Raw genomic sequence first — 23,749 nt, 5'->3', positions numbered from 1 at the left:
GAACATGATTGTTTCAAACATTGAAGATCTGGTAGAAACAAAGAATATGGATCTTGAACCTAAGGTAATTTACCAGAGCTGGATGTTCTTTCTCTTTGAAATAGTGCAATTAGTGAAAGTGAAAGTGAAGTCTCTCAGTCCTGTCGGACTCTTTGCAAACCCATGGACTATAGCCTACCAGGTTCCTCTGTCCATGGGATTTTCCAGGCAAGAATACTGGAGTGGGTTGCCATTTCCTTCTCCAGATCTTCCCAACCCAGGCATTGAACCTGGGTCTCCCGAATTGTAGGCAGGCGCTTTACCATCTGAGCTACCAGGGAAGTCCAGGGAAGCCAGCAGGGAAGCAGTTAGTTAAGGGTGAACTATTTACTTTTCATTTTTTAAACTAACCTCTGGATCATCATTGCACTCATCTCACATGCTAGTAAAGTAATGTTCAAAATTCTCCAAGCCAGCCTTCAGCAATACATGAACCGTGAACTTCCAGATGTTCAAGCTGGTTTTAGAAAAGGCAGAGGAAACAGATCAAATTGCCAACATCCGCTGGATCATCAAAAAAGCAAGAGAGTTCCAGAAAAACATCTATTTCTGCTTTATTGACTATGCCAAAGCCTTTGACTGTGTGGATCACAATAAACTGTGGAAAATTCTGGAAGAGATGAGAAAACCAGACCATCTGATCGGTCTTTTGAGAAACCTGTATGCAGGCCAAGAAGCAACAGTTAGAACTGGATATGGGACAACAGACTGGTTCCAAATAGGAAAAGGAGTATGTCAAGGCTGTATATTGTCACCCTGCTTATTTAACTTCTACGCAGAGTACATCATGAGAAACGCTGGGCTGGAGGAAGCACAAGCTGGAATCAAGATTGCCAGGAGAAATATCAATAACCTCAGATATGCAGATGACACCACCCTTATGGCAGAAAGCGAAGAAGAACTAAAGAGCCTCTTGAAGAAAGTGAAAGAGGAGAGTGAAAAAGTTGGCTTAAAGCTCAACATTCAGAAAACTAAGATCATGGCATCTGGTCCCATCACTTCATGGGAAATAGATGGGGAAAGAGTGGAAACAGTGGCAGACTTTATTTTTTTGGACTCCAAAATCACTGCAGATGGTGCTTGCAGCCATGAAATTAAAAGACGCTCACTCCTTGGAAGGAAAGTTATGACCAATCTAGATAACATATTAAAAAGCAGAGACATTACTTTGCCAACAAAGGTCCATCTAGTCAAGGCTATGGTTTTTCCAGTAGTCATGTATGGATGTGAGAGTTGGACTGTGAAGAAAGCTGAGTGCTGAAGAATTGATGCTTTTGAACTGTGGTATTGGAGAAGACTCTTGAGAGTCCCTTGGACTGCAAGAAGATCCAGCCAGTCCATCCTAAAGGAGATCACCCCTGGCTGTTCTTTGGAAGGACTGATGATGAAGCTGAAGCTCCAATACTTTGGCCACCTGATGGGAAGCATTGACTCATTGGAAAAGACCCTAATGCTGGGAAGGATTGGGGGCAGGAGGAGAAGGGGACGACAGAGGATGGGATGGCTGGATGGCATCACTGACTCGTTGGACATGGGTTTGCGTAGACTCCAGGAGTTGGTGATGGATAGGGAGGCCTGGCGTGCTGTGGTTCACGAGGTCGCAAAGAGTCAGACACGACTGAGCGACTGAACTGAACTGAACAGGATCATAATACAAATTGACTTATACTTCAATTACAATTTAGAAATGTTGCAATTCTTTAGTCCTCCTTCTCTTTCTTTCTCTCCACATATATTTAACACATGTCCTAGACCCACTTTTTAAACATGAGTTTTAACATGAAAGAATGTTCATATAGTATGCCTGAACCATCAGATATTTTCTCTTCAAGTAATACTAGAGATTTTAGGAGCCCTGGAATCAATTCCTCTTATGAAACTACTTCCAGTGGAAAGTAAGTATAGAATTGCCAGTCTACACATTGACCTGTGTGACTAAAGCTTTTAAAGAAAAATAATCAATGAAGCCACTGTATGGCCCTATGTGCCACCAAATACTGGTATCATTTTTTTTAATCAAGTGTGTAGAATTCATTGGGTTTTTTAGCTATGGCTGAAAGAAACAAAAGCCCACCCTACCTCCCAGCACCGCATATGTGTGTTTATGAAACAGTAGGTCACAAAACGAAAGACACAAGGTTCATCTTTCCTCATAAGAGCCCAGAATTAGGAATTAGAACCAACAACTACACCCTCTGTCCACCTCCTTTAACATGGGCCAGGACGCCCGCCACCTGCCTCACATCTGTCCTTTCCCCACATTCTTTGTGACTCTCCCTCTACTTAATGGATGGAGAGTCTTTTCATTCTGAACTAAGTCCTTCCTCTCATTCTCTCATTTTGAAAAAACAAAACTGGAATGCCTAAAGTTTGTTTTACCAACTAGTAGGAAGACCTCTGTCAAAAGTCCAAAGAAATTGACTAAGTCAGTGAGCACTGTGGGACCCAATCAAGAGTTGCTTGAGGACTTCCCTGGTGATCCAGTGGTTAAGAATCTGCCTGCCAGTGCAGAGGACACAGGTTCCATCCTGGTCCAGGAAGATCACACAACTCAGCCCATGCATCACAATTACCGAGCCCATGCTCTTGAGGAGACTGCAAGATGCAGCTACTGAAGCTTGTGTGCCCTAGAATCCGTACTCTGCAACAAGAGAAGCCACTGCAACTCGAAGCCCACGCACCGCAACTAGAGTGTAGCCTCCACTTGCCACAACTTGAGAACATCCGCATGCATCAGTGAAGACCCAGAACAGCCATAAATTAAAAAAAAATTTAATAAGTGTCATAAGGAAGGAATAGGTGACATAAGATGGGCCTTTCATGATCACATATCCTCCAGACAGTAGGCACACAGGAAAGGTCACCTGGTTCTCTTATCCATAGAGCAGAGCCTCCAAATATTGTTAATAAATACACTCCACAAGCAAAGAAATAAGAGCATTATGGATCTAAAGCACTATAATGGGAATAAAACAATCAGAATTCAGTGTGGGGTAAGAAAACTAGCTTTAAAGTTAAAATACCTAGGATTCAATTTCTGACAGAACTAGTTAGCCACGTAACCCTGGGAAAATAGCTTAACCTCTATGGGTGTCTATTTCAACATTTATAAGATGGAGATAGTATTATCTACTTGGTAGGACCAGTGAAGCAAAGGAGATAATGCATGTAAAGCTTATGACACAGTGACAGCTCATCTTTACTAAGTATGTCTACGAGCTCGGTGGTGGGAAAGTTACACATCAAGTGTAATTCAGAGAAGAATGTGGAAGAGTATCTGTCATTCCCTAGTGTGGTCAAGCCTTCTGGACTATCTGTCCCTGTAGTTTCTTCCCCAAAGTGTAGAGTACCAGAATAAAGGACATTTGTTCAGTGGGCAGCTTGAAGACTGCATGGAACACCTCTCTTCAACACCCTCAAGATTGGTTAACTTCTATTTATCTTCTCATTCTAAGCTTGGGTGCTTCAAGAAGCATTAGCTTACATGATGGACTGCCTCCCCAAGTCTAGGGCAGGCCAGCAATCCCTCTAGTTAGTCCAGAAGCTATGCCCTGTGCTCTAATATAAATCACTACTTTGTCAGGCCTTTTTTTAAAGTCATAATGGGAGAGTCTTTAGAGCAGGGAACATCTTTTGGTAACTACTTCATCTCTAACAATCCATAGAGAATCTGACAAATGAGTGGCCAGGGTTAACATTTGCCATTTGTTTTTTAGTAACCCAGCATCAAAAAAAGCCTCTGACTTTGGGTGAAAACTCCTGTACATGAGTATTGGTAGTAGTCAGGGATGACAGAAGTCATATTGTACCAGAAATTTTCATTTTCTGACATCTGGAAGTTAGGCCTTGAGCATGAGTCCTAGGGTTGGCCAACTGGACACCCTTTCCCAGGACTCTGAAGCCACAGGAATGAAACAAAGCATATGAGACAGAGATTATTCACAGTGGCATCTGAGCAATTACATCATGAAAAGACCGTGGACAAGCTCTGGCACCTACCTTACCAAGGTCTGTGTTGTCATTCACCTTGCATCCTCAGTCCAGGTCCTTGATTCTATGAACTGTGCCGTTTTCTACAGATAAATCAAATTTCTGCTTAAACTGGTTGCTCATGATTTCTGTTGTTTACCACCAAGATACCTAAAGAAGGAAAGAATTTAAAATTTCAATAATGACATACAGATGGCTAACAAACACATGAAAAGATGCTCAACATCACTCATTATTAGAGAAACGCAAATCAAAACCACAACGAGGTACCATTTCACGCCAGTCAGAATGGCTGCTATCCAAAAGTCTACAAGCAATAAATGCTGGAGTGGGTGTGGAGAAAAGGGAACCCTCTGACATTGTTGGTGGGAATGCAAACTAGTACAGCCACTATGGAGAACAGTGTGGCAATTCCTTAAAAAACTGGGAATAAAACTGCCATATGACCCAGCAATCCCACTGCTGGGCATACACACCAAGGAAACCAGACTTGAAAGAGACACGTGTACCCCAATGTTCATCGTAGCACTGTTTATAATAGCCAGGACATGGAAGCAACCTAGATGTCCATCAGCAGACGGATGGATAAGGAAGCTGTGGTACATATACACAATGGAATATTACTCAGCCATTAAAAAGAATACATTTGAATCAGTTCTATTGAGATGGATGAAACTGGAGCCCATTATACAGAGTGAAGTAAGCCAGAAAGAAAAATACCAATACAGTATACTAATGCATATATATGGAATTTGGAACATGGTAACGATAACCCTATATGCGAGACAGAATAAGAGACACAGATGCATAGCACAGTCTTATGAACTCTGAGGGAGAAGGTGAGGGTGGGACGTTCTGAGAGAATAGCATTGAAACATGTATATTATCATATGTGAAACAGAACACCATTCTAGGTTCGATGCATGAGACAAATGCTCAGGGTTGGGGCAATGGGATGACCCGGAGGGATGGGATGGGGAGGGAGGTGGGAGGGGGGTTCAGGATGGGGAACACATGTAAACCCATGGCTGATTCATGTCAATGTATGGCAAAAACCACAATATTGTAAAATAATTAGCCCCCAACTAAAATAAATAAATTTATTAAAAAAATAAATAAATAAAATTTCAATAATGGGATAGTCATTTGGAGAAGGAAATGGCAACCCACTCCAGTACTCTTGCCTGGAGAATCCCAGGGACGGGGGAGCCTGGTGGGCTGCCGTCTATGGGGTCGCACAGAGTCGGACACGACTGACGCGACTTAGCAGTAGCAGCATTTGGATACAATGATGCACAAATAATTGAATCATCAAATTAAATCAATAAAACAATAAAAGGAAGGCTAGACTCAATCTCCATGGTGTTCGCTATTATTTCTCTCCCTCCTCCCATGAACTGGCCTGGCCTCCCAAGCCTTTCCTTAATAACAAATAATTTTTTTCAAAAAATTAACATTCCAGTTTCCTAGAAACCATGAAGATTCTTACATAACGTATAATAATGATTCCTGAGATATTTGTTTAATTATATTCAACTAGACTGAACTGGGAAGCCTGGCGTGCTGCAGTCCATGGTGTGGCAAAAAGTCGGACACGACTGAGCGACTGAACTGAGACTGAACTGGCTGAAGTAGAAGCCCTGTATCCCCTCCTTGAAACTAAGGAAGAGCTTAGAAGAAAGGAAATGAACATCTTTTCATTTACAAAACTTAGCTGAGCTCACTATGATGTTAAAGCTTGGGTTTCAATAAATAATTCTGTTCATGATTCTAAACAGCAATTAGAGATCTGTCTCTGAGTATCCCTCAGGTACCTTAAATTCAACAAGCCTTTAAAAATTAATTTACCTCTTTAAATGTAAACATGGTTTGAAACTTTATTTATTCTTCATGTTCCAGATGAAAACATAAGCATATGGATGGATGCCCCCAATTTTCACCTTCAAACTTCCTTAAAATCAGTTCAGAAATGTGGTAAAACAAGTCTGTGTTACTACAAGAAAACATTTTTTTTAACTGTCCCATGCAAGTGCCAGATATTTGGAGGCAATTATATGAATACTGAAAAAAGGACTAGAGACTGGAATTTCCATTACACAAATAAAATGCCAAGATGAGAAGTAAGTGGAGGAGCCCCTAGCAGAACTATACTCAGACCTCGTACTCAAGAGAAGCAAATGAACTTGGAAAAAGAAAAAAGAATTAATCCTATCAGAGCAGGTATTTTACATGGCAGCCTTACAATGTGGGAATCTCATTTTAAATCAGAGGAAATATGATGGCTTTGACTAATAGAGCACAGCAGATGCAACTCTGTGACTTTCAAGATTTTTTTAAACTGCTAATAGATCATGCAATCTGTGCTCTATTCAATGGAACACTCTCTAAGAGAGCCCTGGGTCTCCATGTTAAATGTCTTGCTGCTCTGAGAAGCCCATGTTGGGGGAGCCATGTGTAGGCATGCTGGTCAACACTCCCAGCTAAGTCCTGCCTCCAGGCATCCATGTCAAGGTGCCAGATGTGTAACTGAGGCCAGTATGCCCCATGAGCCCTTCTACTAGCAGAATGTCATGGAGAGACCTCCCATCAATATGCTCTTGATCAAAAGAAAAATCAAGTCATGCCTTGCCTGAATGGCTGACTCAGAAATTTAAGACAAATAATAAAATGACTGGTGGTGTAAGCCCCTATATTTTGGGATAGTTTCGTATGCAGCTACAGAATTTGATAACAGAAATGGTAACACTAAAGGTACAACACGTGGCATGGATGTGGGAAACAGGAAATGAATAAAATCATGAAAGGATGCAAGCTAGCTGTCAAAGGGCTTGAAGTGAGAAAAAATATTTTGGAGGCTAGATGAAAACAAATTATTATGCAATAGCAGAAATTTTGGCAACACTGTTCCCTGGACTATAACATATACTTAATGAATTCAATGACTTACTAAGGCACTTTCTGTGCACTGTGTTGAAGATATCATCTGACCTATCCTCAATGCGTGTAAGACAATGAAAGGGGAAAGCAATCGATCAAAAAATGAACTCTTCAATTTTTTTTTAACAGAATTGGAAGGAAATGTAAAGGAATCCAGGAGAGTCTTTTCAAGCAACTCTATGTTCTCAAAGATTCAGCCTTAGGGAAAAGACCAAATTCAGAGCATTGAAAATAAAACACAGTCTCAAAGAATCCAAGCTTTGACTGTAAAATCTTTCCTTAAGATGTGAGAAACTGTGACAACCTAGAGGGGAGGGATGGGGTGGGAGGTGGGTGGGAGGTTCAAGAGGGAGGAGACATATGTATACCTACAGCTGATTCATGTTGATGTATGGCAGAAACAAACACAATAATGTAAAGCAATTATCCTCCAATTGAAATTAAATTTTTTAAAAAATAAAAAGCTATGATTAAAAACAACATGTGAGAAAGATTTAAATCGGTACCTCCAACACCCTTTCACTTATACAGAGAAGCTTCTAAAGAATTCTAAGAGGATGATGCCTTACATTGTCAGCTAAACAACAGTGCTTCTAAGATGGATAAAAATGCCAAAATCTGTAGGCAGAGAACAGATGAAGAAAGTTACTCAGCTGCAATATCAGCTATGTTTTAGGGAAAGTACTACTCAGAAGGCTGAACCAAGAGCTGGAGAGACTCATTCACAGAGAGCAAGAGTGAGCCCCATTCATGAAATTGACAATATGTACATGGCTGAATTTCGGAAGTGTTTTACTAGTGACTGTCATGTACCTCCCATTCCCCTTTATTACTGAACAAGACTGGCTAATGTGACCAGCTCCCATCACTGTACCTTGCCTGTATGTGTGTTGAAGGTGGGAAGGAGACAGGGCATTATTTAAGTTCGCAATTCTCCAGAATAAGAATTATGCTCAATGGAGTGAGTTGCAGAGTTGAGCACTGGCACATGTGAGCTTTGACCCGGAAGTGATACATGTCGTTTCTGCTCACATTTTATTTCCTGGGATCAGTCAGGTATCTACCCTTAGCTTCCAAGGGTTGAGGGTTCATAATCCTCCCTGTGCTAAGAAGGAGGAAAGAACTAGATATTGAAGTGTACAAGTCACGTCTACCACAGAGGTACAGAAATGCCAACACAATCCAATATACCTCCTCCAAGACTGAGATATGAAAAATTAATTCTAAATGGCTCAAGAGCAGACATTTTGCTATTTCTAATTATTGTTCTTGCATTCTCTAACACAGTAGCCACTAGCCACATGCAGCTGTTAAAGTAAACACTTAGTTCCTCAGTTGTATTAGCCACGTTTTAAGTTGTCAGTAGCCACAGGAGACTAGTAGCTCCCATAATACAAAGTGCAGCTATAGAAGATTTGCATCATTTCAGAAAATTCTATTGGACATTGCTGTCTAGACCAAGGATCAACAGACTTATTCTGCAAAAAAAACCAAACAGCAAATATCTGGGGCTTTGCAGGACATATGGTTTCTGTAGCAACTACTCAAATTTGCTGTTGTAGTGTGAAAGTAGCCACAGCAATATGTAAGGAAATAGATAGAATTGTGTTCTAGTAAATCTTTATTTAAAAAAAAAAAAAGAATTGCACCCAAGTAACTGAACTCAGAATGTCATCTGGTCCAGGAGATGAGTTAAAATGAGATAATGGATCTCAAGCCAGATTGAAGGCAGATTCTGGTAGTGAAAGTGGATACAAAATCTTTGATACTTCTCTCAACAAGAAGTAGGGCTTACACACCCTCCCTTGAAATGAGGTAAGCTAGTAGATGCTTCAACTAATAAGCAGAAGTGATGCTCAATGACCTCTAGAGGGTAGCACATAAAAGGCCATGCCATCTTCTGCTTTATTGAGTAGAAGTCTGACCATCTCAAGGTTGCCATCATGGAGAGACCTCTATAAGCAATCTGGTTGACAATTCCAGCTGAGTCCAGCCTTACAGCCATCCCTACCTAGGCTCTGGAATATCAGTGAAACCATCCCAGAGGGGTTAGAGCAGCCCTACACTAGCTGGATACTAGTGAGGTGACGACCATTCACACCACATGAAAGAACCACCCAGCCAAGCCCTAGCTAAATACTCAACTCTCTTAAACTAACAAGATTTAGGATCATTTGTCATGTAGCCACAGATAAGTGGAACATTTACTGAAGCTTCTATAGTGTTTAGCACGTACTCTAGGCCATGTATCAGAAGTCCCACTGTGAGGATGAAAACTTGTACCCGTTATAAATAATAAACCAAGTAATGTGGGAGCCGCTGCTGGCGATGCCACTAAAAGAAGGAGTTAGTCTCAGCTGATTTCAGCAAATCATAAAGTAAAAACCCCTTTTTCTTTAAAGCATCACTCCTCTACAGATATATTCAGCCGGCCACAGTATCTTCACTATGCTTCCTCAAGCTTCCAGCTGGGAAAACTAAATTAGAGAATTCTTTCCCTCTCTCCTTTTTTTTCTTTTTTTTTGGCCTTTCTATGAAATATATATATATATATATATATACACACACACATACATACACACACACACACACACATATATATAAGTACTCAAAAAACTAACAGAATTGAGTTTAAATCTAAATTCCTGACAAACATCAATGTAAATAGACAACAATCTCTGGGTATACAGGAAAACTGAGAAAATGAAAACAAGGGGAATAACTTCCTCTCTGATCCTATTGGAAAAGCCCCCTTGCTTTAGAAAAGCCCTCCTGAGAACAACTAGAAATGTGGGTAAAATTCTTTATCCAGAATCCTACATTCTGGGTCACTTACCCAATCATCTCTCTGATTTGCCAAACACCTCAGTTGAGAGGCTAAGAAACTGAAAATCTAAGCAGAAATTTTTGAGTTCAACTCCTTTATTCATTCATATGAAAAATCTGATGGATCACAGAACCAAATTGTAATCATTAAAAACAAAAAAACTGTCAGAAAAGAATATAAAAGAATATTTCTTTCATTGCAGGACTTGTGAGATAGGCTTGGGCAGACACAAAAGGACAAGTGGTGCCCAGAAAGTGATCAACTGAACTTCAACAAAATGTTCACCTATCAAAAGACACCAAGTAAGAAATGAATAAACAAGTCATAGACTTGGAAAAAGATTTGCAGGACAATACAAAAACCCTGTATTTGGAAGAAAGAACTCCCATAAATTACCAACAAAAATACCCTACAATTCCTAATTTATAACATGGATACAAGACTTAAACAGATATTGACAAAAAACAAATTTAATTATCCAAGAAGACAAGAAAATGTACTCAATATTATTAGTCACCAAGGAAAAACAAGTTAAAAACCACACTGAGACACTACTTCTAACATGACAGATGGCTAAAAACAGAGGAAAGTGAGAAGTGGAAAGTTGGTGAGAAAGTGGAACAATGGTCTCTCTTTGTTGGTAAGAATGTGAAAGATACAACCATTTTGGAGGACTGCTGACATTTTTTGATAAGTAAAACACAGATCTACCTATGGCCCAGCATGTCTAGTCCTGGTTATCTATTCAAGATAAATGGAAACATGTATCTATACAAAAACTTGTACAAGAATGTTTACAATAGTCTTCTTCACAATAGCCAAATATTACAAAAATCCAAACATCCATGAACAAGACAATGGGTAAACCAGTTGTGGCTTAGCCACACACTGGAATACTACTCACCAATAAAAATAAAGTACTGATACACTTACATTATTTGTTCCACAAATTCTACTTCCAGAAATTACAGAAGTAATGAATTAAGAAGATGTGAAAAATTTAACTACAAGATAGTCAGCACAGAACTTTTATAATATTAATAGTAAATAAATGAATCAATGAAGCTCCTCAAATTAAGAAGTAAATTAAATCAACTGTCGTTTATACCTGCAATGAGAAAATATAGAAAACTAAAACTGGGGATGCAGTTTTATAGAAAACTGGTCACGCTATTTTATTTGAACAAGTCAACTTACAATATAGTATAAAGGATAATATGTTATAGACATATATAAACTTATACATACAATATTTATGTACTTGTATATATTTGTATCCTTTTGTGTGATATGCTAGTATCCCAAGCATATGCATACATGTGTATACTCGTAGAGAGGATGAGACGTGGGGAGAAGAAAATCATGCTGGAATACTACTCTGGAGCATCTCTCTTCAATGACATTGCTAAATCTTGTTTTGTTTTTAACAGATGTTAATTGCTAATAAAAACCATAATCTAATAAAAATTCAGTCTACAGATCAACTAAAATATGCTTAACTATATGCCCTTTATGTAACCTATTCATTAAAATGTATCATCAGATGTTCATCAGCAATCTAATTACAACTGCCATTTATTTCTCCTAAATCTGATGTGAAGTCAGCCCCTTTTTCTATCGGTAGGTCTAGCAGGAAGAAGGTACCATTTTCATTGACTGAACTCTCCTTAGAATACCTTTTAAGCCACTTTTCCCTTATACCAGGGTAAGCAAACTTTTTCTATAAATACGAAGACAGTAAATATTTTGGGCTTTGGAGGCTATTGGTCTCTATGCAATTTGGCATGGAGAACACAGTTTGCTGACCCTTGCCCTATATAATGTAACTATAGTAATGATACAAAGAGTAATGAAAATATGGAATGAATAGAATAGAAATGGTATGGACAAGGTAAAAAAAATTATAAATAAGTAGATTTTTATACCTGAAGCTCATTTTGTAAGTGTGAGATATTTTGCCAAAATGTTGGTAATGTGCTTTTTTCTTTTTTAATATGCAACCTCTAGTAAATAGTTAAAATATTTAAGTCAAAGAAATATCTTGTACTAGGAAGAAGAATCACATCTTAAGACTTTTAAAATAAATATACATCTTTGGAAAGACACAAACCAATTTGATAATAGCAACTATCTCTGAATGTTAAACTGATGAGATAAGTAGCCACATAATTGGGAAAATATGGGGAATGAAAACAGAACCAAGATAATTAAAACATATAGTTTTTGGAATATGTTGATTCATTCCTCTGTCATTCCCTATTTAAGTCCCAAAGTAAGCAAACAAACTCAGGTAAATGGAGAATATTCTTGTTTCCAACATTTTCATACTGAACTTTGTAAATATTTCAACCTGATATATTTACTGATAGTGACTTTTTGCGTCAATTAAGAGAATCTTTCTACACAACCATTTTTACAAGATAAAACTTTTCAAATAAGTCTTCTCTATTTTAGATATTCTTAACACCTTTCACCAAATATTAATGCTGAAAACTCATAGAACTCCTCAAACTCAATTCATTCCAGCAAAGTAAAAAAGAAATTTATATTCCTATTCAGTTAAAAAGAGCTTCCCTCATAGCTCAGTTGGTAAAGAATCCACCTGCAATGCAGGAGACCATGGTTCTATTCCTGGGTCAGGAAGATCCCCTGGAGAAGGGACAGGCTACCCACTCCAGTATTCCTGGGCTTCCCTTGTGGCTCAGCTGGTAAAGAATCCACCCGCAGTGCAGGAGTCCTGAGTTGGGAAGATCCCTTGGAAAAGGGAAGGGCTACTCACTCCAGTATTCTGGCCTGGAGAATTCCATGGACTGTATAGTCTATGGGGTCACAAAGAGTTGGACAAGACTGAGAAACTTTCACTTTCACTTTCAGTTAAAAATAGAAGCTCCATCAAATACTGTTTCCTACAGTTTGAAATATTGCAAAGTACAATTATAGAATTTCAAACTGAAATCTTGTATACCATTAGAGGAATAATATTAATTTGTTCTGATCTTCCCTTGTTTTAGAAGAGGTGCCCTGCAATACCTACCTGTTCATAAATTTCATTTTGAACAATTATATTTTAATAAAAAGCAGTAAGAGCTGATGTTTCTTGATGTTCCATTCACAAACACATTAAATTATTTCAAACTGATTTTGGAAAAAATGAAACAAAAATTTTAGATGACACATTACCAAAATGTTCAATATCATGGAAGAACATTTATGTTTATTTTCAAATATTTCAGAGTCTAAAGTATTTCTAACATCTGGTTAATTATGGGCAGCAAAAATAGATGGAAAGCACCTCTGCTACCTAAAATTACTTCTTGTTCTTATTCAGAAGAGCTTCTCACATAAAAATTTTGTAGTTGAGTTACTCTAAATTGTGTATGTGTTTAAACTGTAAATTAAACTCTTAATTCTGTTACCATTGATAGACTAGGAACAATGGTAAATTACGTGCTTACCCCAATGAATGCTAAGCACATGGCTCCAAGTTTTCTTAATTTAGTAACAACAATGTTTTCTGTGATGCCATGCCCTATAATTTTTAGTAATACAGCAAAACCAGATAATTTCATTTTGAATGGTAAGTCTTTTAACTAAATTTCACAAAAGCATCCACCATAATATCAGACATTTCACATTTGACAGAATCAATGTCCAAAGCCTTTACTTTGATTTCATAAACTGGATTGGAAAAAAAAAAAAACTGATCCACTGTTGGAATTAACCAGTTTTCTGTTTGAAGGATCTGAACATTCTGGTATAAACCTGACATCATTTAATGATTGGAGATATTCTTCTGCTAAAAACAACACATTCACAGCTACTGTTTAAGTTTTCATACTTGCACAAGATAACCCAGAATAAAAACTGAATAAAAGCTATTTTAAACAGCCATTTTATCTAAATGATAAATGATACTTCACAGTGACATGTAAACATACCATCTGCAGCTGCACATTAAATCACAGTCTTCAGGAACATTCCTTTTAATATAATTATTAACTTTTGAAGTTAATTCTGATGTTCCTTAGTATATTTGTCTTCTGTTTCCTATGACAATTACTACCCACCATGGGGACCACAGTGATATTCAACAAGTATTTTGCATAAGCTAAATGTTCTTCATCAACTTTTTGGAAAAACAGAAATTTAGTACCTAATTTTTCCAAGTATGCACTTCCAACTTTTGAGCTCATTGTACCCAAAAAGATCTATTTAAAACTTAATAAATACAAATAAAATACATATTTGTATATCTGCCCATATAATAAACATCAATATGACTATAACAATAAAGTTCAGAATACTTTCAATATTCTCAGCCACTCTTTTCTGAATATATTTCACATACAACTTAAGCAGTGTCATGTTACCCAATGATTCCTCCAACTACTCGTCTGGCAACTTCACCCACTTCACTGGCTACAGCACAACTATCTGGCACACCAGGTAGAAAGGACAATGAACCTTTCTTCTATTGGTATCAAGAAATCAGTTAGCAGGCCCTAATTATTCTTGGGAGGTAGTTTTGCCAGATAAACAAAAAGGGTAAAAAAACATAAACAGATCATAGCTGAGTATTTTGTCTTATTTTGCTATGTTCCCCATATTTAATCATGTAATAAAATATAGCCTTGACGGCATGGCAGAAGCTGGGTGGTCAGAGTGGAGGTCTATAAAATCTTAGTAGGTGTACTTTTACAAAAAATGGTTGGAAATTGGAATTAAAGAAATAACACCAAATATAACAGCATTAAAACATAAAACACTTAGGGGTAAATTAAACAGGTATGTGCAAGAGCTACACACCAAAATCTATAAAGCACTGCAGAGATCGAATTTTAAAGACCTAAATAAAGGCACAAGAAATGATCATGATTAGAAAACCCATTATCAGTAAGATGGCAGTGCTTCTAAAGTTGGCCTATTGGAAAGTCAATCAAACTATCAGGAAATTCTTTGTAGAAACTGAGGAGCTGATTCTAATTAATATGGAAAGACAAAGAAAAAAAACAAAACAAAACAACTCCAAACAATTTTGAAAATGAAGCACCGAGTTGTAGAACTTACAAGACTAGATTTCAAGACATCCTAGTAAATAACAGAAATCAAGACAGTGTGGTACTGGACAGACTCAAAAATCAAGAAACAGAATGAAGGGCAGGGGGGACTGAAATACATACGTACACATATGTATAAATTCGTTCACGTGATGCTCTGAGAAAGGCAAAACTACTGGTTCAGGAAACAGATTGCCAAGGAGCAGGGGTAAGAGTAGAAGGTTGATTGCAAAGAGATAAAAGAGAACAACTCTGTGATGATAGAAACATTGTATCTTGATTTTGCTGATGGTTATGCAACTGTATACATTTGTCAAGTCATGGAACTGAACACTCTTAAAAGGCATATTTTATCATACATACATTTTACCTCAACAAAGGTAAAATTCTTACTGTCAAAGAAGAATAAGAAAAAGGAAACCTCAACAGAGTATCATTGCCTCTTGGAACTACTTCTTGCCTTCATTATTTTCAGCCTGGCGTTTCACTCCAGCAGTTTCATGGCCACTCTCCTCACACCTAGTATCTAGGTTAAACTCAAAGATGTTCCTATCTGTTCTCCCACTGTATTGAGCTCCTTGAGAGGTTTTTGGGTTCTTTACCAGCTGAGCCACCTAGGAAGCCCCTTAAAGTCACATCTAACACATAATCAAATATTGTTTGGAGAAGGAAAGAATGAATGAATGAACAGAAAAGACACACTTTTCATTACTATTTGCCTCCCAACCATGCCCTGGATTTGGGGGTGGGTGTGGGGCAATGTTTTCTTTCATGTCGACACCAAAGCTAATCTTAATGATGTCCTAAATGTCCTAAAATTATGTTTTAAAATGAACCTTGGATTTTGGTTTTCTTCAGGTCAACAGATCAGGAGTTGATTGCCACTGAAAAGGTATTTTGTGACTCACAGTTTCTAAGAACAGGAGGCATGCCACACCATGCAGGGCCACAAAGAGAAGTACCAGGGCCAGCCAGGGGGTAAAAGGAGTGAGCAGAACGAAGAGAAGGGTGAGTCACAGCCTTCACTGTGGTTTTCATGAGGGAATGGACAAGGCAAAGTAAGCCGCTGAGTATGCTTAGCTAGGACTGGGTGGTTTCTGAGCAACTTCAGTGGGCTGTGGACTACAAAGTCATCTCTAGTTTCCAGTACCTGGTCGTGGAGTGATTCAGGACAAGGGGGTTGTGCAGATTCCAGGAGCCTGAGAAAGGGAGGCAGAAAAGGAGGTAGAACTCAGGAGTGATTGCCCTGCATATCAATGGGATGCTGCCTAGCAAGTATTCTTTATCCCTAGGAAGGGGGCAGTCACTTTACCCTTCCTGCTCCCACAGCCTCCACCCCTATCGGTGAGACCCCACATGCCATACAAGAATAGAAAAAAATAAGAAAATATAGTTAATGAAATTTAATATAGGATCTTTCTTGTATACATTATTGCTTATTCTGTAACTTTAGAATAAAATTGGAAGTGCATTGCTGGTTATCTAGGTACTATCACTATTTTTAGTCTACAAAATCCATCACATCTTGCTAAATATCAAGTGAAAAATTGCTTAGATGATGTGCTAAGGCATATTTCTCTATCTTCTGCAATAAGCACTATGCAAACACTGAGAGAGATATTTAATTTGTGTATGGAAAGATGGATTACATAGTCAACTTCTTTAACTTTTATTTCCTACTGTGAATCAACAAAAGCCGCGCTTTAGTGCCTCCCGGGATAAGTAATAGAAAATGCCACAGACGCAAACTGCTGAGTTATCTTCACCCTTGTTCTTTTATTTAATATTATGTCCATGTTATTTCATTTAATACGAGATACAAGGGCTGAGAAAACACAATAGTGTGTCTGTGTATGTAAAGATATAGGAGAAATCAATTACAATATAATAGAAAGCGTTATATTTTCTTACATACACTTTGTTTAAAGTATTAGGAAAAGGCCACACTATATTAGACCCCAAAATATATTTACTTTAATATAAACTCCACTATAACAAAAAAATATTTATCACTATCCTAAGATCACTATTCGGTTTTCATTTCTGATGTCTCTGTTACACATCTGCTTTCGGCATTATTCAGGGTTAAAGTTCAAAACAACAATAATTAAATATAAGGCCATCAAACACTTTCATCATAAGGTTCTCAACTGCTGGGTAAATGCATAAAATAACATTCACTTGGGAAATTGTGTTTGTGTCTCGAATGGCTCTCTCATTTGTCCCCTCTTACCTAAAAATATAAATATAAACATTGGCAAACTCTAAAAAGTGTTTAAAACCTACAGTAACAATAGTAATATTAAATAGGTAATACTTGATATCTTACTATGTGTTTATCAAGTGTGATATTACTTCATTGATTCCTCCAAATGCTACATGAGGGGTGTGTTTATACTATCCCCGTTTGCAGATGGAGAAACGGAGGGACAGAGAGATTAAGGAACTCACTCTGTCATGCAGCTACCAAGTGGTAAATCCAGGATTTCAATGAAGGGTTCTCTGACTCTTGAACCTATACTTTCCACCACTCTATTAAGCTGGATCTCAAGTATTATCTGCTTGGTTGGAGGAATTTCCCCTAGAAACAGTGTTTACAGCCCCATGGGTAGTCACAAAATTGTACCTATACAAAATCCGACCATAATGCGCAAAGTCGGTTCTTTAACACAATACTCTGTAAGATTTTTATTCTTATCATCACACAGAGTTTTTTTATATTTATGTAATTGGACAATGGAAGCTTTCCACTTTCCCTTGTGCCCTGTTAAACCTGAATACAGCTGATTATGTGGGGTTTTGTGATATAATAAGAAAGTGAAATAAGAATCATTTTCACATTGAGGGGACAGAGATAAGTCATTCTGGAAAGACTCAAATAACTGTAACAGGTACAGTAGAAGATGAGAATCTATTATAAGTTTGAGAAAATACATTCCTATCATATATTAAGTACTTACAGTTCCCAATTTCTTGCTAGATATTTTATAGATAGTACCTCTAATCAATCCTCAAAGCAATCTGGTAAGGTAGATGTAGATATTTTTATTTTATAGATTAGGGTTGGGTGAAAGGACCCTAATGAAAAGGTGGTTCCCATAGCCAGGGCAACAGAGAATCAGTCTCTGAATTCCTGGTATGTGCAGGGTCTAAGTCTCCCCTACGGTGTGGTCACTGGTGATGAGAGATCGCTGACAAAAGCAGCTATCACAGCCTGAATGTCAAGGTTGTTCCCCAGTCATGTTTTATTTGGTGCACCAAATTTTTTTAGGGTTTCCCTGGTAGCTCACCTGGTAAAGAATCCGCCTGCAATGTGGGAGACCTGGGTTCAATCTCTGGGTTGGGACGATCCCCTGGAGTAGAGAATGGCTACCCACTCCAGTATTCTGGCCTGGAGAATTCCATGGACTGTATAGTCAATGGGGTCACAAAGAGTTAGACAGAACTGAGTGACTTTAAACTTTTCAACTATTTTAAGTAATTTTTAACTTAAGTTCCTTTGCTCACCAATTTGTTACAGTTTCCACACACACCATCTCTTACAGTTACATTAATTTTGTGGCTCCTAGAAGAATTGCAGAAGCCTGGAGGGAGGTAATGGTATCACATTATGTACAGTATCAAGATACTGTACATACGCTGTTTACTAAATGCTTTACATGTATCATCCCACATTTAATCATAACCACCCAATGTGTTAGATATGGTTATTCCATTTTACAGATAAGAAATGTATTAATTTGCCTAAAGTCACACACCTCTCTAGGGGGATTTGAATCCAAGTCTGTATCACTCAAAATATATGTTCCTAATTTCTAGTTGTATTGCTTCTACTATATGAGTGCATTGTAAATGTTTTCATTAAAAACAACTCCTGAACAATAGCTAAAAGCATCAGAATATGCCCTAAGAAGTAGCAAAGGAACATGACTAGCTAATCAGCAGACTCCCTTCCTTTGGAAAAGAATCTATCAAAATTTCAATTCAACTAAATGTTACACAACTTCTATTGAAAAAAAGCCTTCATCCTAAGAGGCTGACTCAATATTTCCTAGAGGATTTGAGGCTAAATATTCTGTCCTGTGATTTCACTCTTGAGTCAATGGCCCTCATGTCCTTCTGTCACTGTGACGACTACAGTCTCTCCTCTCCAGACAGAAGAAGAGCAAGTGTGCTAGAAGGAAAGAGGCTGACGTATTAAAAAGAACTGCAACCTGGGCATACGATTGATGGTGGCTTCAAGAGAAGGCACTCTTCCATCCACTCACAAGTGTAATTTAAAGAGGATTTTTCAAGGCATGGATAGAAACCATTACTCACATCAACTCCCACTGCCTTCTGCCTCTATAACTCTTTACCAATTCTGGTCCACAGCTACTCTGCCCTGTTTAATCAACAACATGCATTTGAGAAGTATTCTCCAGCATCCCCAAATGAATTTCTTACAACGCAAATTGAATGAAGTGGTGAAAATGATAAATCTGTCTGGAGTGTAACAGATTTGTTTCAAGCTGTAAGATCTGCCTAAGGATAAAAGGGACTTCCCAAGCAAACTATGCCAACTTCAGGTTTGAAATGATCTATTCTGACCATCATCTTACTCTCACTTTATCTCCTGTGAATTTTTTTTCTGTCAGTTTTTATCAAAATTTTTATCTATTTTTTTTTATATTGAGGTCAATACTCTGCTTTGAAAACAAAGTCATAAATAAGTTCAAGGACATCAGTTTAGGCAAAACAAAGATTTCATGAAGCAAAGAGCATTTGAAATTCATGATGCTTTCTAACTCTTTCTTCATATGAAAATTCTGGTAGACAGAATAATACACCCCCAAAGATATTCACATCCCTACAACCTGAGAATATTTTATTAGCATGTTACATGTCAAGGGTATTAAAACTGCAGATGGCATTAAGTATGTCAATTATGTGACCTTGACATGGAGAGATTATCCTGTATTATCTAAAAGAGCACAATATAATCATAAGAGTTCTTAAAAGTGAAAAAGCAAGCAAGGAAATTCAGGATCAGAGGGAAGTGAGAAAGGAAGGGCCATGAATTGAGAAATGTAGGTGGTGTGTAGAATCTGGAAAAGGCAAGAAAACAGATCCTTCCCTAAAGTCTCCAGAAAACAATGCAGCCCTGCCAACACCTTGATTTTACCAGTGAGATCCTTTTAAGATTTCTGATCTGCAGAACCATAAGGTATTAATTTAAAATACTACATTTGACATAGGAGACGCAGGTTCGATCCCTGGACCAGGAAGATCCTCAGGAGAAGGAAATGACAATCTACTCCAGTATTCTTGACTAGGAAATTCCATGGATAGAGGAGCCTGGCGGGCTACAGTCCATGGGGTTGCAAAAAGTGGGACACGACTGAGCATACACACATGCACATAACTTAATTAATTCTACTGAGAGGCCAATAGGAATTGTGATGAAAACTTAGGAAAGAGAGGTAAAAAATCTTCACACAGTAAGTAACCTCAGGCATAATTTATTTTAAAGCAGGTCTGTTGCATTATAGAATTCTAATTGCTCTGAAAGCGAAGACTACCCTAGGCTCCAAATCCAGATGGGTTAAGAAGTGCAGGTGGGGAAAAATACTTGAGAGAGAGGAGTACTCATACAGTTATGGGTGAAAAGTGTCAAAGGTGTAGATACCCCAGAGTATGGTCCAGCAAGATGGGAGAGGCACTCTCTGGGCACAGAGGGGAAATCTGAGAAGCCCTGGGGCAGAAAGTCCAAAAGAGATTGCAGTAAATAAAAATAATGAATAATTGAAAACTTACATCTAAACAGTAAATATAAACAGGAAATGATTCTGGACCTCCCCAATCATCAGGAAAATGTAACTGAAAATCAGAGCTAAATACCATTGCACCACTAAAAAGACTGACAATTTAAAGAAGTAACAAGAATGTGGAACCATGGAAATGCTCATAAGCTACTTTTAAAAACTAAATTGCAGGACTCTGACCTAGATACTTGACTTCAAAGTATATCTCCAAATCTAGTATTTCATCTATGTCATAGCTCTCACCTGGAAACAACCAGAATGATCATCAACAATGGAATGGATACATCATTTGTGTTATGTTCACACAATGCAATACTACATAGCAATAAAAATAAGCAAACTATAGCCACACGTAAGAACTTAGATATGCAACATATACTCACAATATTATTATTGAGCCAAAGAACCTAGACACAAAAGAATATGTGGTATGTGACTTTCCATATAAAGTTGGAAATTTTCTATTCAGGAATCAATACTTGGATATAAACTTAAAAGGAAAAGCTGGACAGTAATTACTCTAAAAGTCAGGATGATGGCAATTTTGAGAAATATTGGAAAGGAAGAGGAGAGGGGTTCTGGCATGTTGGTGACAATCAATTCCTCAACCTGGGGACTGGTCACACAGGTATTCATCTTTGTTTTAGGTACTTTTCTTCATGTGGCTTACAGCTTAAGCAACAGGAATGACAAAGAGGAAATTCAACGTAGCAAGGTGGAAAAATGTAGTAGTAAAGGTCTTCAAAATCACCACAGACAACTCTGTTTACGTTTCAGCAACCTTTTCCCAAGACAATACAGTTTTAAACTCAAGTCATGATTTTTACCCCATAGATGTAATTCACTACCATTGGGCGTTATAGTGCATTTGAAATTACTTCCCATAAACGTGCATGTATGTCTCTTTGTCTCCTTTAAAAATCTTTAATTCAGAGAGCATTCAAGACTTGGAAACAGCAGCGCAGAATCACAGCATTCTAAAACATATCACTGTGTCAATTACCTCTGTGATAGCAGACCTGGTCACTGCCGCTACAGATCCCTGCCTCAATAGAAAGGACATGACTATGTTTCTTAAGCAATAGCTCTTCCGCATATAGGGTACATGAATAAATAAATAATTATAGACTAACAAAATCATACTTGTCCTACAAGTTACTGCAATTAATTCTTACATATTTCAGCAAATGAACATTTTAAGATCATTTTTATCTCTAATAGCAGTTTCAGGTGCCCAATGAATAAAGCCAAAAACCTAACACTCTGATGAGACCTCTAGATGTATTTCCCTGGTTCAGGGGAATGCAGTATCAGTATTCCATGTGTAAATAAGTTCAATTAACAACGAGTTATAATTGCAAAGGGAGATGAAAATTAGTTTAAACAAGTCAATTAAATCATAAACATTTCAGGAATAAGATGTGTTTGTAATCCAATTAGTGTGTTAATATACTAATAAATTTACTGATTTGAATGGTTTCTTAATTGTGTAGTAAGACACCAGAAGAAAAAAATAGTATATCTTAATTGTCATAAAAAGAGCTTTGGCTGCAGTATGACTGCATAAGTTTGGAGAAAATTATCCATGTTAATGAGATCAAAATGCTTCTATCTAGAATAATAAATAAGGTTACTTGATGGTTTGGCTAATAAAAATGCATCCAAGGGACAGGGGAAATGACTGAACATGGTGTTGTCTGCCAGACGCTAATTACACTAAGTTCCTGACGAGAGAGAATGGGACATTTTATACTATGACCAAAAAAATAATTGCTTCCATAGTTTAAACCCTCATAAGATCATGGGAATAAAATATTCCAGGGGTAATTCTTTATTGTTACCTCAATTACCACAAATTAAGCCGATATTAATATACTTTACTGCTGTTCAGCCCTAAGTGAAATCAGTTGCACTTCGTATATAACTCAAGGGAATGAGCTGATCTCCTATTTCTGTGTAATTACCTGTAATTTATAGAGCACAGAGAGACCTGTGAGCAGCCTAGCCAAGGTCACCTAAGAAGACTGAATTGCATCATTTTCAATCACCATCTGTGATCTGGGCTGGGGTTGCCATTGCCCCAACTGCCACTAGAGAAAAGAACTCTTACCCAGCACAGGGGTCATGGAACCAAACCCTCAGGCCAAGGGGTAGAGCTGACCATGAGCTGATGTCTCTTAATGAGCAGATGGCATGCCAGTAAAAAAGGTAGAAATAGATAAATAATGGGTTTTCGTGCTAATTGCAACATTTTAAAACAACTGGAATGCCTGCAAGGAAGTTTGACAACCTACTCTGGATGAATTCCAACGTCTCCTGCAAACGTGGTCTCCTCAAGCCTTTCACTCAATTGCAGTACACGGGCCATGTCCCCTCCATATCGCCCCAACTCGGACAAAGCTCCAGCCGTTTTCAACATTACCTAAAGCCATTGTTACTCCACAGATATTTCTCAAGGTTTTACCTCACTCTAATAAAATTCAATAGGAGTATTTTCTGTTTATTTATATGCTTATTTTACAAAAAAAAAAAAAAAAGATTAAAAGTCAAGTGGAAAAGCAATTGGAAAATGATATGCAGGGTAAATCACTAAAACCAATGATGAACGAGGAGTAGCTGAAGGGAGGAGACAATCTGGTGTTTTTTGATGAACACTGTGTAGAGCTTCAATAAAACAATAGCATTTTTGTTATGCCAAAGTAAGGAAACGAAAATACAGAATGATCTCATATTAATTAATTTAAAAAAACACAGAATAAGCACTTGCTTTGTGCTGGCCACAAAAAACACAACAGAGCCCCTCATGACCTGGCATTTATAACTCCCCGTTTATTGCTTAGAAGACATATGGTATATACATCAGTGCTACTTTTTCAATTGCTCCTAGCCTCTCCTTCCCCCGCTATGTCCATAAGTCCATTCTCTACATCTGCATCTCCATTTCCTCTATGTAAATCGGTTCATCAGTAGTATTTTTCTAGATTCAATATATATGTGTTAATATATGATATTTATTTTTCTCCTTCTGACTCACTTCACTCTGTACAACAGGCTCTAGGTTCATCCACCTAACTAGAGCTGACTCAGATTTGTTC

General features: G+C 37.8%; 1 long non-coding RNA gene across 2 annotated transcripts in view; it reads right to left on the bottom strand.

The window, feature by feature from the left end:
• LOC145511426 (uncharacterized) overlaps positions 1-23,749 on the bottom strand; it is a 451,478-nt gene that overhangs the window by 153,556 nt on the left and 274,173 nt on the right. For both annotated transcript variants that reach the window (XR_014057843.1, XR_014057844.1), the window contains one exon: positions 4,039-4,179. This is a non-coding gene — a long non-coding RNA (uncharacterized LOC145511426). The remainder of the gene's footprint in view (positions 1-4,038; positions 4,180-23,749) is intronic.

Source organism: Giraffa tippelskirchi, chromosome 6 (genome assembly GCF_054371585.1).
Source record: "Giraffa tippelskirchi isolate mGirTip1 chromosome 6, T2T-mGirTip1v1.2.pri, whole genome shotgun sequence".
NCBI lineage: Eukaryota > Metazoa > Chordata > Mammalia > Artiodactyla > Giraffidae > Giraffa > Giraffa tippelskirchi.
The sequence above is the reverse complement of the archived record's forward strand: the minus strand, read 5'-3'. Positions and strand labels throughout refer to the sequence as shown.